Below are 17,147 nucleotides of genomic sequence, written 5' to 3' on the forward strand. Positions count from 1 at the left end.
GTGAGGATTCAGAAGATGAGGAGAGCTATAGAGAGAGCTTTAATCGTCTTAAGGAATGCCTCAGTAGTCATGAACAGAATGTTGGTAGAAGTATGGATGTTAAAGGCTATTCTGAGAGGTCTTGGATGGAAATGAGGAATGTGTTATTGGAAACTGGAGGAAAGGCGATCCTTACTACAAAATGGCAAAGAGGTTGGCTGAATTGTGTTCATGTCCTCATGTTCTGTGGAAAGTAGAACTTTTGAGCAATGAAATCGAGTATTTGGCTGAGGAATTTTCCAAGCAAAGTACTGAAGGAGCGGCTTGGTTTCTTATGAACACTTACAGTAAAAAACAAGAACAGAAAAATGACTTAAAGGATGTAATTGTTCATCAAAAGGGGAGCAGAATTAAAAATTGGAAAAATTCTCACCTTATCTATATAGTAAAAAATGAGCAAGTTTATTTGGGAGAGAACACAAAGGGTGTGGCCAAATTTAATATTTAAATTTAATAAAGTGTACCTCTTGAGCTGAAGCTAGAAGTTATTCTTCAAGACAATGGGGACATCTAAACATAAACCAGGACCTAGTATTCAAGATAATAGAAGAATGGCCCTGAAAGCATTTTAGAGATCTCCCAGGGCTGCTCCTCTCATCACCAGCCCAGAATGCAAGCGCCCACAGGACAGAACAATTTCAAGGCTCTCCTCCCTGCTTTCTGATACCTTGCTCCCAGGCTGCCCCAGGTTCAGTGAAGGCTGAGGTGTCACCCCTCCAGGGGGCACACATGGTAAACCATGGCAGCATCCTCAGCAGCATCCTTATGGTGCCCTCTTCACTGCACTAAGAGTACAGAAACCAAGGGGGCATGACCTCTTCCACCTAGATTTCAAAGCATGGAAACTCTGGAGGCTGGACCATCCAGGCAGGGAGTCCCCACTAAGGCAATGCCCAGTGGAGCCGTGGAGGCAGACTCCACCTCACTGGGTCTTAAGTTTTTTGGACTTGCTCAGAACCTGTTACACCTTCTTTCTTTGCATTTTCTCCTTTTGGGAAGGGGAATGCCTATCATACACCTGTCCCACTATTATATTTTGGAAGCACATAAACATGTTTGATTTCACATGTTCACAGTTGGACAGCAATTTGCCTCAGGATGAATCATCTCACCCATATCTGATTTAAATGATATGTAGATGAGACTGTGAACTTAGGCTTTCAAGTTGATGCCAGATCGAGTTAAGACTTTGGGGGCTATTGGGATAGAATGGATGCATTGTACGTGTGAACTGGATATGGATTTGGGGGGACCAGGATGAAATGCTTTGTGTCCCCAACCAAATTCGTATGTTGAAATCCTAACCCCCAAAGTGATCGTATTAGGAGGTGGGATCTTTGAGAGGTGATTGGGTCATAAGGGTGGAGCCTCATGAATGGAATTAGTGCCCTTACAAAAGAGACCCCAGAGAACTAGCTTGCCCCTTTTACCACATGAGGACACAGAAAATTGTTTAATAAACCAGGACTCCCTCACCAAACACTGAATATGCTGGCTCCATGATCCTGGACTTCCCAGTGTCCAGAATCATGAGAAATGTTTGTTTGTAAGTCATCCAATTTATGGTATTTTCTTACAGCAGCCCAAATGGACTAAGATACGCCCTACTGAACTTCGGGTCAGCATGGTTTCCGTACCACTTGTCAATCCTGATCCAAATCCTAAAGAATGAAATGGACATGTGGGGATGAGAATCAGAAACTATAAAGAAAGAACACTGGTAAAGAAATAAACAATCAATCTTTTTAAAGTGTGATTTCAAAAAGACAAGTCTGAACTAGAGATTTGAAGGTTCTGGAGGAGGAAAATCATTCCTTCAAATGCAGGGGTTTTTTTCTGTTCTTTCTCCCCTTTTCACCTTTAAAATAGGGCCTCACACTAACTGATGATTGTCACGAGTTCCCAACACTTCATGAGACTGGTACCCAGGCCAGCAATATTTTACAACTTAGAATCACACAACAAAATATATTCCAGCTGAATTATCCTCTATTCCTGATAGGGCCATTGTATCCAAGTTCCTCTCTGCTTACTGACTCAGGCCAACCATGTAGAAGCCCAAGTCCCCTTAGCTCTCTCCCTTAAAGATCACAAAAAATTATCCTAAATAGCTAACCTTTTCTTTCTTTTCTCTGATCTTTGATGAGTTCTCTCTTATGCAGCATTTCTGAAACAACCAGCTGTTCTTGTTCTTCCTGGGGATCCATAAGGTCAACATTCTTTTCATTGTATCACTAAGATGTTCTTCACCATTTTTACTTATATTCTGTCACAAACATATAGAGGTAATTCCTCAAGCCACATGGTGTGCGATGATTTCACTGCTCTGATGGCTATTGAATCTGTGTTTGTGTGTTCTTGGGGTTTTCAGAATTTTTTAAAGTTGTAGTTTTAGGATATAAACATGTAAGATTAGCTCAGTTGGTTCTCAAGACTTCTACTGAGATATTCCTAGCTACCTTCAGTTATGCCATCTAAAATCCATGTTATCTCCTTCCCATCCAGTAAGTCATTATTTTAAAATCCCCAACTTTTCTTCATACCTATATGGAAGCACAACAACAAAAAGAATATAATTTTTGCCTTCCTCTGCATTAACTTTAAAAAAATTTTTTTAACTTTGTAAGTTTTATCAAAATATCATGTTGAAATTTAATAAAATTTATTCTAAAATAAAAATGTTTCCGAAATATGTTTTCCTCATCTTTTAGGATGGATTGTTGGCTTAGAAAGGGAGATTGGAGACCTACTTATCAACCCACAGCTGTGCATACTGTCCACCTCAAAAATGCTAAAAAAGATAACACTTCATATCAGAGAGTTCTTTGACTCAAGGAAGAAAAGAAACTACTCCAAAGAAGCTGGGGAAAATTGTAAATAAAAAATAAAAATATAATGACATCTATCTTTTCTTCAGTTTGATAGATGATAGTAATTTACAACCTAAATTGTTGTGTCTTATGCAGCAGAACATTGTGGGGTAGCATTTTGGTGTCAGTTAAATGGTGATGTCATTTTGAGATTCAGCGTCTGGTTGGAGAAGGGAACATAATAACTAAGACTTTAATAAAGCTTCTACATTTGACACTTGCCGAATGCCTGTTGGATGAAAAGTTGGTTAAAGAAATGAAACTGTCACTTTCCAAAAGTACAGTAACTTGACAAACTGTTTAGCTGTAAACATGAAAATTGAGATCGTATCTCATTCACAAAATTGCATTTTTGTTTTGTTATTGATGAAGCTATAGATATGGGCAGACACATAGGTTTGCTTGAATTCTGCAGATATTAGCATCTACTAATGATCAAAGATGTTTTATATAAGTGCTTGGCAGCAAACACAAGTGGGACTGAAAAGCTCGAAGTGTTGAATAATTTTTAAAGGTCTCACGTTTTATCCTGAACCATGTTGACATTTACAGTCATGGCACAATAGCTGTGGTGAATAGAGCTGCTAATGACTAACACAAATCAAGGAAGCAGCACCAAACTCAGCGGGTAGTCCTATTCTTCAACCCAATACACAAAAATGGCAGTTTTTCTTCGGGATGTCCTTGATGAAGCATGAAAAAAGTAGTAATGTTATTAAATTTTGACTTCAGAGTGCATGTCTTTTTTTTTTTTTTTTTTTAAGATTTATCCTTTTATTTTAGAGAAAGAGAGAGAGCTGGGGGAGGAGCAGAGGGAGAGAATCCTCAAGCAGACTCCCTGCTGAGCACAGAGCCCGATGAAGGACTCAATCCCAGGACCCCAAGATCATGACCTGAGCTCAACCAAAGCATGTTTTTTTTAAATATTCAATGTGACAAAATCAGGTATGTGTAAAGCACTTCTGGCACAAACCAAAATGGTTGTCTCGAGGAATAGCACTTGTGTGATTGTTTGAGCTTAAGCTGAACTACCTGCTTGTTTCACGGAGCACCATTTTTACTTGAAAGAATGACTAGCCACAATACTATGGTTATTTAGATTTGCATGTTTGGCAGACATTTTCTTGAACATGAACAAAGTGAGCCTGTCATTTGAAAAGAAAGAGTTATCAGCATTTGTTGCCAATGGTAAAATTTGAACTTTCAAGAAAAACTAAAAATATTGGAAAACTTGCATCTGCTACTATCAGCTTGATAGCTTTCCAGTACTTAGAGACTTTGCTGTTGAGGTTAGTGATTAATAAATGTGATTTTTTTTAAATGAAACCAATCAACATTTGTAAGATTTGTATGACTCAGTGAGCTCATATCTTCCTAACAGCCAATGTAGGAAAATTACAAAATCATCCCTGAATAAAGATATATCAAAAATGCAAGATAGACCATAGATTTCAATTTCACTAAGCACAAAAAAGTTCATTGATAAGATTTGACATTCCACATTGCACTAACCTTTAAGAAACCACCACTTGTTAAGCTGTGGTGAAGTATCAAAGAATAGTAACAGTTATCTGAAACTGCTATTAAAATATTCTCTTTTTTTCCAACTATATATCTATATGAAGCTCCTACCAAGTGTACTTCATATATTTCAAGTGTGTGGCAACAGATCGAATACAAGAGAAAATACGAGAATGCCACCATCTTCTAAGCCACACATCTTGATTTGCAAACAAGAAAAAAAGCCAGTCTAAAAGAAGCCCCATTATTTTTTTTAAATATAGTCTTTTTTTATTAATATGTTATTTAAGTTAACACATAATAGGTGTACTATTACTATTAAATGAGCTAGGAAATAGTGTAAACTTTTCTCTACTTTAATTTCTGCCTTAGTAAATATCAATAATGTAACCTGCATAAACAAACCCACTGAGGCTTCCTTCATAATTTTTATGAAGTAAGAGGACCCTGAGACCAAAAAGTTTGAGAACAACTATTCTTAGCTATCAACTGTCAAAAGTGTCTTTGGAGCTAAATGCACCCTGGGCTTAAGTCTTAACAATAGAAGATAAAGAAGAGAGAGGAAGAGATCATTCCCTTTTGACCTTCTCCCCAGATTCTCAAAAGTGTCCTTCAGCTGTCCTTCGCTTGCTTTCCTTTTACTTCCTGCGGCAGAAGTACCCCCTTCCACCACCTGCCCTCCACCCCAAGTCCTGTGATAATGGAAAGACAGAATGGACAAGAAAGGAGTACCTTTTATTGCCCCTGCTCCCAGTGTTGGGCATTTTTCTTTTCTTTCCCAACGTTTTCACTTCTATTAGGATTTTTTATTATAACACCAATGTGGAGAGGTTGTGTGGTTTACTGGAAAGGGCTGGTAAACCTACGTTCAAATTCTGGCTCCCCGCCTCGCGACCTTTGAGCAACCCATTCAGTATGAGAGAGACTCAGTTGCCTCTTCTACGGAACACAGAGAGGAATAATTATTGCTAGGGTTATTGCTAGGTTTTCACAAAGAAAGTATATTGTAGAACATAGAGGGCAACTTGACAAATTTTAGTTCCTCTTCCTCCTTCTCCCACTATCTATCTTCTTGAATCACATTCCCACTAAGAAAGTCAAAGAGATCTGGGGAAAGATAGGGGTGTGGTCTACAGAACACCCATAACCCCCATCTAAAAATGGAGAGTATAATGCTTGCCACCATCTCTAGCCTCTGTACAAGGGAGCCTGGGAAAAGACAAACTCTTTCCCTATGTCATATGCTTCATAATCATCAGGTAATTCTGCCTTTTTTTTTTTTTTTGGAGGCAGATGATAAAAGTGATTCCCCAAGAGATCATCAGTCTTCAGGTCAACATTCATGCCATGGGCAAAAAGCCTCTCTGGCTTTCATTCAGCCTGGGACCCAGAGTTAAACTGGTTCCTTGTTGAACACAATGTAACATTTTTGAGATGGGCATGTGGTGACCCTGGCCGACATCCAGATGTGTTTCAAAAAGACATGGATTCTCTACATAGGACACCAAGAGAGACGTGCACTATTAACTTGTTTTGGTCTCTAAAAGTTATCTGAGTGGCCAACACCCTGGTGGGGACATGACCCAATTTCTTGGGCAGGGCAGAACAAATTGGAACTAGAGCTGTGCTGGAGACAGGATTCCAAAGCCAAGCCCATGAAGCTATAGCAATAAATGGTTTTCCAGGAGAGTCTGCTTCAAAGACTCATGTTTATGATTTCCTCTCTAAGAGCTCCTTGGGGAAAGGGCTATGTTTTCATGTGGCATTTTCCAACCTAACAAAGCAGCCCCTTCCTTTTTTGGTCATCCTGACCCTGTACTTCTCTCCAAGGCATTAGCAAACCACCCCTTGAGGAAGCCACTCTTGCCACAGCTCTGCTGAAAAGAGTCCGAGAAGCCAAAGGTGTAAATGTCAGTCCAAGGGCAGAAGACTGAAATCCCAGCTCAATCAGCATTCTACATGCTATACGTTATGTTAACCTGTTTATGAGGTTATAGAGTATGCTGCCTTCTATAAAAGAAATATGGGAAAATAGGAATATATCTACATATTCATTTACTTTTTATGAACAGGAAAAATAGGTATGAGAAACCAGAAACTAGTAAAAATGCTTACCTGGAATGGGGAGGAGGGAATATAGAATGAGATTTCTTTGAATCTATCTTTCATTATAGCTTTGACTTTTGAACCATATTAAGGTTTACATTGCCAAAAGATAAAATTCACAAATGATGTAAAAAGCAAACTCTAGAACTGAATACAAACAGTAACAAATGACCTTAACTCTATGTCAAATCCAAAACAAATGTGTAGACAGAAAAACAATCATTTCAAGTAATTTAAACATTAGGGTATATAGTCTAAAAAGGATTGCAAAGAAATGGTGAAATTTACAATTAGCCTTGCTTTTCTTAGTGGTATTGGCATTGTAGTTTTATTCTTTTTAAAGTTTAATTTTTTTAGTAATCTCTACACCCAACGTGGGGCTTGAACCCACAACCCCAAGATCCAGTTGCATGCTCTTCCGACTGAGCCAGCCAGGTGCCCTGCATTGTAATTTTAAAACTATTTTGTTTGTGATGTCATATAGAGTAAATGTGTAAATAAATTAACATTGTAGGGAGCCAGGGTTTTCACTACAAGGGGAGGAAAATAAAAGTATGGAACGAGAGAAGCTGAGGAAAAATTCTGCATCATTCTATGTGAATCAGGTGTGTAAGTATGAAATGCCTATGTATTTCTAAATACCACCCCCCCCCCCCCCACTAACGGGAACCAGAATTCTTTGAGAAACACTGATTTCAGGCCTGGACAGGGAAAGAACAAAAAGATCCTAAGGAGTATAAGCAAGAAAGAAAACAAGTGTACAAACACTGATGGAGACAGGCCAAAGGAACAGAGGAGATGTCTTGAGTGGCTTTCATTGTCCAAATTTGGGACAATAGGGGAAAGAGTAACAGTAGTAGTAGATTACTATCATTGAAAAAGTGCGTAAGTTCACACTGATACCTGAAAAACAGAGAGAGAAAAGGAAGGAAGGGAAGGGGAAGGAAGGGGAAAGAAAAGAAATAGGAACAAAAGTGAAATCTCTTTTTGAACAAGAATGCTGACTAGTATACGTAAAAAGACTAATAAAATTAAAAAACCTTCCAATATAATAATTGATTCAAGCAAAGATCATCAATGTGTGTCAAAAACAAAATCCCAAGGTATCACCCCAAAGGTGACTGATTAATTGGGAGGGTGGAGAGAGTAAATTTGCTTTTCAATGGAGAAATATGGTGGTCACCACCTTCTCCAAATAGTCAAGCTTCACATCCCCAGTAGTGAGACAGCTGATATCTTATGCCTCATTGTGGGATACAGTGAGTACACACACCATCACGTGTGTGATATTCTTGCCAGAATTGTTTGACCTGAAGATTCGGATCCTGAGGAAATGGTATAACCAATCTCAGGCCCTTCAAAAGCTTCAATGTCATGTAGAACAGAGAAACACTTGAAGGTTGTTCTAGATTAGAAGAAACTAAAGGGACATATCATGCAATGAATAGGGAAAAGTTAGAGAGGGCATTATTAGGACAATTAGGAATGTTTGAGTATGGACTATTGGGTGATAATATTAAATTTATGTTAATTTTCTTAGGTTTGTTAATAATATGATTGTGCATGAGAGTTATCTTTTTCCTGGGAGACACATGCTAAAGTACTAAGGAGTAAAGTGTGATGATGTGTGTAGCCTACTTATGGACGGTTTGAATGGTTTGTCACAAAAGCACTGTGTTTATATAGAGAAAGTGATATGGAGGTGGTGTAGCAAGATGATTGCAGTTGGAAAATCTAGGTAGAAAGTACACAGTGTTCATTACAGTTTTCAAAACACTATCGTGGTTCTTCACCCCCCTCCGGCCCGTGGATTTCAAATTTTTCTAAAAGAAAAAAATTATTAAAAACAAAAAATGTGCCAAACTACCACTCAGAACCTTCCAGGACTTCCCTGGACCCCCTCCTCAAAAGGCAGAATTCTTCTGCCACAATCTGAGTGTGCTTTGGGGGAGGAATCATGAAGGTCATCAAACATCCCCCAGCCTAACACCTCCCGGGATGCTCTGCTGAGGATACAGTCTTTGAGTTCCTCACAGTAAACACTAGCCAAACATTTTACTTTACTCTAGTAAAATGTATTTCCTGAAGTGTATACCCATTGCACCCTCGTCAAGCCCATGGCTCAACCTTGTACATATGCAAAGTGTTTTGCAATAAAACCCTATTAACTAGAGCACCTGGAGTATTGATTTTTCCAGACAATTGATGTGGAACCCCTGGAAAACATTTTTTAAACATTTCTCCCCCTTTCCTCTGTGTTTCTACAAAAGTTTATTATCTTGCCTTGGCAAAGTCAGGCTAGATCAGTCCAGGAAAACCGAGTGCCACAAGGCCCTAGTACCATTCCTGTCATATACCAAATTGTTCCAGTTGCTTGGGGGGGGGGGCGGATTTGTACTGACCCCAGAAAATGGCACAATTAAATCCCTTCATAAATTCATTTTCCCTGCCACTACTATCTTTTCTGTTAAACAAGATAATAGCAGTTGCAGTTAGCCGGGGATCCAATTAATCCAAGTTTCAGTTTGTTTCTTTAATAAAGGACTTATGAGGAGTGTTCTAGAACATGTTTTGTCATTTCTGTAGGATCACACAGTCATCTTTTAGACTCTTGTGCATCTTTACTAACAAGTTTAGGATTTGGATGTCTCAAATTCTTAGAATGTACGAGGATGATTTAATTAGATAATGGGATTGAGAAATCATTTATCTGAGGTATTTCCTACTATTTTAATATGATTTTGTCAATGCCATAACATTGTTTAAAAGTGTTCAAGGACTTTTATTTCTGAGAACTGGTTGTATTTTCCTCTTGTAGCTTTATACTGTACTTTACAGCAAGACATTTTCTCCCCAAACTCAGCAGAGTCCGTGGCAGAAGGCGAACAGTCCAAGTACGGTCATCTCTAAGTGAAGGACACATTCCATTGTACTACCACAACCCGGGGTTTCTCAACTGTGAGGGCTGCCCAGGGCACTGTAGGAGGGTCAACATCCCTGGTGCCTAACTGCTAGACGCTAGTAGCACCTTTCAGTCCAATCAAAAAGGAGACAAACAGACATGCCTGTAGACATTGCCATATATTCCCTGGGGGATAAAAATCATCCCAGGTTGAGAAGCACTGCTGCCATCCAAATAAGGGATCGAATCAGAAACAACGAAATAAAATTAAACCCCACACCATCTCTGGTTCTGACATTACAGCCCCCGTCATCATAGAGATAGAGAGCATGGCATCACTGAAGAACGCTGTGTTAGACAGTAGAGACATGGGCTGAATCAGACTCTTCCTTGTAAATGTTGGGCTTCATGACTTCCCTGAGCCTTCTACTTTCCCATCCATAAAGTAAGAATTGAGCCAACCTTACCTACTCCCAGAATTGAAGGTTATACACATGAAATACCATCGTGTGTGTTCGTCAGCCCGGGCTGCTATAACAAAATACCACAGACCGAGTGGTTTAAACAAGAGACATTTATTTCTCACAGTTCTGGAGGCTGTGAAGTCCAAGATCAAAGTGCTAGCTGATTCAGTTCCTGGTGAGAACTCTTTTCTTACCTTGCAGATGGGTGCCTTCTTGCTGAATACTCACATGGTAGAGAGAGAGCTTTGGTATCTATTCTTGTGAGGACACTAATCTCATTATGGAGGCCCAACTCTCACGACCTCATATAAACCTAATTATATCCCAAGGCCCCACCTCCAAATCCCATCACATGAGGACTTAGGGTTTCGACATATGAATTCTGGAGTGGCAGAAACATTTAGTCCATAATAATGTGCAAGTGCTTTGTAAACACACAGGGTTAGAAGATTATGAGGGCACTAACATTTATTGAATGCTGGCCATGTGCCAAGCCATTTAATATTCTGTTTTATTCTCACAATCATCTGAGATAACAGTATTTCCCCTGATTTTACAGAGCAGGAAACTGAGGCCCATAGGAAGTAATATTCCCAGACTGACAGTGCTGGTAAGCCGAACACTTGGCTTGAAGCCTTAGCAGGGGCAACCAGACTCTCGTGTAGGATGCCAGGCTTCTTCCTTGAAGCACCTGATCATTAGAGACCAGGGATCTCTGTTATAAATGGATATGAATTCTGCTTTATTATCTGATATTTTAAATATGTATATATATGTATATGTTTGTTCATATTTGTATTAGATACAGTAAATATTTATTTAGAAAAAAAGAGTCAATCATGCTATCCTGAAAAATTATAACATGTATCTTCCTCCTTTACCCCCTTCCTATACCTACTCCCCATCCTTGGCTCCTTTCTAACATTATCTACACTCGATATAATAGTGTAGATAGAGCGATAGATAGAGATAGAGATACAGATATAGATCTAATTCTTAGACACAATTCTGGGATTTTTTTTTTTAACACAAAGTTTCTATGACTTTAAACAACTTGAAAAACTTTTAGCCTAGATACTATGGGATCCAAGCCTTCAGAATCCAAATACTACCAAACTCAGATGCCCAGATCCAGCTGTGGAACTTTATTGTTTTAGTGTGTTCACAAATAGAGATTAAGACACACACACACCTCGCTGTCCCAGGAGCTAATATTCTGCACATAGAGCCAAAAAACAATCAGGACTTAAGCAACAAAACAAAGGCCTACAAAATGAAGTGCTTGTCAAATATGGGGCGAGATAAAATATTATCTTTTTAAGACCAGTGCAGGGGAGTACGGTGAGGCAACAGCAAGCTCACAGAGTGAGGGATTCACATGGTCACACAGAGGGCCTGTGCCTCCAAATCTGGTTGTCTGGCAGCTCCATTCTCCCCAGCACCAGTGGATGTCTGCACTGAGCCAGGGGCTGGGAAGAAGGAAGTGTCATTCCATCAGGCAGTGTGAACACTGAGATCTTGACAAGCTGTGCCTTGACATTCATTTCACTTCTTGGTCTTCTCCTGTAAACTACCAGTAACTCCCCTTTAGCTTTCCCTGTGAGGAACAGTGATGTCTTCCCAGCATACTTCCCTGAGCTGCAGAATGGTTTTGACAACAGACGGCGTTCCCCACCCCACCCCCCAACAATTTCACTGCCCCTAAAACTAGAATGGTCTTAGATGAGGTGTGACTGAAAGGACACAGGTGAACTCCCCTGCCCCTCACAAATATCAGTAGTAAATTCCTAAAAGTCTACTATTAGCTACTCTTCCTGAGACCTACTGAATGTTATACTCTGAGAGGTTCCAAAATGAAATCATTAACACGCCTTGGAGTGCGTGAGAATATCTGATTCCTGGGAGACACCCTGAGCACCAAAGCTCTGGTGGTCCAGGGAAGTGCGAAGAGTCCTGGCAAAGAGTGGGGCCTGGAGGCCCCCCTTGGCCTTGAATCGGCTCTGTGTGCAGGACAGAAGAGGAAGTTGGTCCCCACCAGCACAGTCCAGTGCCCCACCAGAGTACACTAGTCCTTTCCGGAGGATGCACCCAGTACTGGCGGGGAGATGAACAGTACTGCCTGGGAACTGCAAGGAGAGCTCCTCGCCCCACCCCCACTGCACTGCGAACCTAGCTGTGTGGCTTCTGGCAAGTCACCTCACCTCACAGCTGGATGAAGTTCTTTCATCTTTAAAATGAGTGGTAAGACTAAAGAAAATCTAAGGTGCCATCAACCTTCAATATTTTACAATATTTTTGTCTTACTCTTCAAATGGCCCTATGCTTAACACAACAGAACCGTCTCCTCCCTCCTCTCCCCTGCAGAGATGCAAGGTATGGTAGCGTGAACAGCGGGTGTTCATCTGTTTACATCAGTGTTGCTCTCCCTCTACGGAGCTGCAAGCTCCTTGAGAGTAGGGACCTTGCTTTATTTCTTTGTTCCCCTAGCCCCTGGCCTAGCAGAGATGAGGTATGCAATCAATGATTTAGATGAGGTATGCAATCAATGATTTTTGAAAAGACATTTAAAGTATAAAGCTTAACGTGACTGTAAGATATTATTTTTATCTTTTTCACCCTAAATAGCCCTTGTCAAGGCCTTTCATAGATAGTGTGGGAAACTCCAGAGCCAAAAATCCAGCCCTTGTAAAACCTGTTTTGTTGTTTTCTCTTTTAAAAGAACATATTGCCCTTACTTTTTTAAGCCAAGAATGAAATAAAAGCTCTTTCTCAAGTCCTCAACTAGAATTCATTGTAGAGAGGACTAAATTGGGATGTACTAAAATCAAACTGCCCAACCAAAGTTAGGCCAGTGATGGGGGAGGTGGGTTGTATCCTATAACCGGCTCCCCTACCCCACTGCTACCCTGGCCATCTATCCCAGTGCTTTCTAGTCCAGAGTTCTCATAAGCTTTTTAGGCTCAGATTATACCATAAACAATTGTTAGCGAAAGCTGCTCTTCAGGTGAATTGCATTTGAGTTTATACAAAGCCTGGAGATTTGGGCTCTGGTCCAGAGAAGGCTGGGCTGAAAGCTATCAACCTTCTTTGGCTCACCCATCATCAACCAGCCTCTGCCATGCAGCTGGCTTTAAACAATCCAGGGAATTTGTACAAGGTCAGTTCCCAGGCAAAAGGAAAATAGCCAGTGATTGACCAGCAGTGAACAGGAGCCATGATTAACAATAGCAAAGTCTTCAAGCATGAAGGTTTGGGTCGAGTTCAGATAATCACCCAAAGGTTGAAAGACATTCTCAAAACTTTGTGACGTTCCAAATTTAGACCATCACTTGGCTGAGAACAAGTTGAATGACATTTGCTTGGATGGAAGCCAGAGTTCTGATTCCAGGTTGGACCCAAAGACAGGCAAAAGGTAAAGAAAAAAGATAAAGTCTAGCAGGTAGGTTTGAATGGATGGATTGAACAAAAGTCTGGAATGAGAGATGGACAGGCAGATGGATGGAGGATGGACAGATAGATGGAAACAGATATAATAGAGAGATGTATGTCTTTATTTGTGTGGCCAGCAACCATTCTGGAGCATTCCTATTTTATGGCAATGAGTAAACTTAGCTTTTACAGCAAAAAGAGGAATTTGGATCAAGAAACTCTGACATGGTTAAAAAAAAAAGATTAGATAGATAGATGATAGATAGATGATAGATGATAGATAGATAATAGATAGATGATGATAGATGATAGATAGATAGATAGATGATAGATGATAGATAGATGATAGATGATAGATAGATAGATAGATAGATGATAGATAGATGACGATAGATAGATAGGTAGATAGATAGATGATAGATAGATAGATATGGATAGATGAGAAAGAGAAAGATCCTTCTGTGGCCAACAGGCATTGTCCCCCTCCCTGCCCCCAGAGCTGAGTCACAGTGCTATCAGAGGCAGAGGAAACAATGGAACGGCCTGTGGAGATCAGCTGCAGTTCAAGATCCGGTCATTGCTCATGCCCTTCCTAATCATGATGCTGGTACAAATACCCTGGAGCAGCATCTCCCCAAAAGGAGGCATGGAGGCTGTTCAACATCTACTGTGCCTGGCAACCCAACATGGAGCAAACACTTACAGCTACATTTTTTTTCAATTGAAAGGAAGACTTTAAAACTATTATCATAATCTCTCATATTTTATAGTACTTTATGAGAGAGAAAATATTTTAGTATAGGTTATCTGTTTTGACCCAGTCACCCTGTGAAGCAAACAAAGAAGTCTGTTGTTGTTTGACTATTGGGTTTGGGGGTATTTCTTATTCAAAAGACAAAAAAAACAACCCTAAGGAAAGGAAAGGCCTTGAGTAGGATCACACAGCTAGTTAGAGACAGGTGGCGCCAGAACTCAACCGCCCTGTCTTAGTTCATTGATTTCTCCATCATGATGCATATGCGTCCAATGCTCAGTGGGGGCCACAGAAGGCTACGTTTAGAAATGTCTGACCCAGAAGTCATGCACAGCAGAGTTAGAAGCACGTTTACACACATTTTGTTTGCCTGTTTTGTTTTGTTTTGTTATATACCATGTAATCTTGATCAAATCATTTTCTTTGCTGTGAAATTTAGGCTACTTTTCCAGAGATTTCCTCAGGACTAACACAATCACACAACATTGCAAGAATGAGGCAAGATGTATATTCTGCCCTCCGATCCTGACTCAAAACCACTCATGTCTAATAAGTGTCAGCTGTGCGTCAGGTATTCCTAGGTAGCTTTTGTTACTTGATCCCTACAGTGAACTTGAAATGAAGATAATATTTCTCCCATTTTACAGAGGAAGAAACAGAGATTTAAAGCGGTAGAGTAACTTGCTGGAGGCAACACAGCGACCAGTTGCCTCGTATGGCCAAATACAAGGGTGAAATGAAGGGAATTGGTAATACGTCCTATAGAAATTGAGAAGGAGGTAAAATCGTGTCCCTTGACATAGTTCAGCCAGTGTGTGCTCGATACTTAAGCATTACAGAGGCATCTCCTAACAGCTTGAAAGTAAGTGGGACAAGGATCATGTTGCCATCCTTCCTTGTCTGTAGGAGGGTGTGGTGTGCCTGGGCTGGCTCTTGGGCTTTTTTTTGTGCAAATGAGGACAAACGGGCTTGTGTTACAGAGCTCAGGAAGCCAGGATTCCAAACGGCTTTACACTGGACATGGTCAAGGAGGAAGAGACCCGAGACAGAGGGAGGACAGAGTGGGGGAGCAACTAGTCAGTGTGGGCGGGGTTTTAGGAAGAAGTCTGGGGAAATTTTGAGAGTGAAACATGAGATTAAAGACAGCTGCTGTGCCTTGTGAGACAGTTCAAGAACGAGAAGCAAAGAAATGCCTAGTGCCTTGTGAGGTGGTACAGCTTGTTGGTGCCCAGCCTCATGGGCTGAGAGTTCAAATCCTGCCCCCACCCCCCACTTAAACTTCAGGAAATCATGAGCTAGTTGTATAACCTCATTCATCCGTGGATTCATGCTCTGTGAATAAGTAATACGAATACAAAGAAAATGGAGGAGACAATCTGTATAAAGTGCTTGGCATTTAAGCACTTAAATTGGTGTAGGGGATCCTACTGTCACCCACCATTAGGAGCTATTCAAAAGAATTAAACAATGATTCAAACTACACTTCAATACTTTCTTAGATTTGGGACTTGCGTTTCCTCAGAATGTGTCATCATGGAGATAAGATCACAGGAGAGTTACTATTTTAAACAGGATGGTCTGAGAAGGGTAAAATCAAACAAAGACACAAAGGAGGTGAAGGAGAAAGTTATGCCAATAACCCAGGGGGAAAGGGTTCCAAGCAGACAGAACATCAAATTCAATGGTCCTTATTAGATGGTCAAGGAACAGCAAGAAGCCATTGTTGGCAGAGATGTGAGCAAAGGGAAAAAGGGGAGGAGATCAGGGCAAGCAATGGCCAAGTACAGGATCAAGTAACACCTTGTAAGCCACGGTCAGACTGTAGATATCACCGTCTGTGCAATGGGGAGCATACACTAGAAAGCTCTGAGCAAGAGGGGGTACCTATTTTATATCTTCAATTCCTCACTCTGGTGCCTATACATGTAATAGACAGCAGGATGAATAGTGTGGCTGCAGGGGGAGACTACTGAGTCTGAGGGCAGAGATGGGAGGGCTTTGGACCAAGGGGTAGCCATGGAAGTGAGAGGTGCATTCAGATTTGGAATCATTTTTAAGGGAGAGTGAACAAAATTTATTGATGGGGTGGATATGATGGATTCATAGAAACTGAAGTAAAGAATGGCTCCAGAGATTTGGGCCAGAGAAATTAATTGGGTATTACTACGTTTGTAATTCATACGATCATCCCCCCATATTGAACGTTCAGATTGTTTCCAGAACGTTTGGTATTTTAAGACAATGGTGCAATAAATATCCTACACATGTATCTTTAAAAACTAGTAGCTATTTCTGAGAAATAGATTCCTAGAATAAGCTTCTGGATCAACAGGTAGGCATACTTTGCATTTTTAAGAAACACTGCCAAGTACTCTCTAGAGAGGTTGTAATTGTCTATAATCCCAACAAGTATTCGTGAGAGTACTAGTCCCTTCCCTGTCAGCAAAGGACATTTTAATGGTTTAAGTAAGTGTTTCAGTTTGCCCATCTGATGGCTGAAACACAGTATTTCAATATTGTTTTGTTTCTCCTTGACTCCTAGTAAGGGTGTGTATCCTGATCATCGACACACTGCATCTCCTTTTCTCCTGTTTGTTCATAACCTCTACCTATTTTATGACATGGTTTTTTCTTATTCATTTCTGAGAGCCCTTGGCATACAAAGAATAGTAATTCTTTTTTTTGCATATTGCACGTATTTCTTCTTCATTTATCATTTTACTTGGAACTTTATTCTTAGCCTGTGGCCTAATAAACTTTTGGGTTTTATAAAATCAAATATGTCCATTTTTATTTCATGATTGCTGGGTTTCCTTAAACATTTGAAAAAAGAACATGGTAGAACTATATATACCAGGACCTCATTTTTAGTAATAGTTCTTTAAAAGTTTTTTTTTTTCAATTATTTTATGGCCACTGTTCTGTTCTGGTTTTATATTTTTTCTTGAATCAACTTGGTGATGTATATATAGGTATAAGTAAATCATTCATTTATGTAGTATTTTCAGAATGACTAACTTAAAGTAGTCTGTATTTCTTTGATGCTTTAACTCACCTCTTTC

This window comes from Halichoerus grypus, chromosome 3 (genome assembly GCF_964656455.1).
Source record: "Halichoerus grypus chromosome 3, mHalGry1.hap1.1, whole genome shotgun sequence".
Taxonomy (NCBI): Eukaryota; Metazoa; Chordata; class Mammalia; order Carnivora; family Phocidae; genus Halichoerus; species Halichoerus grypus.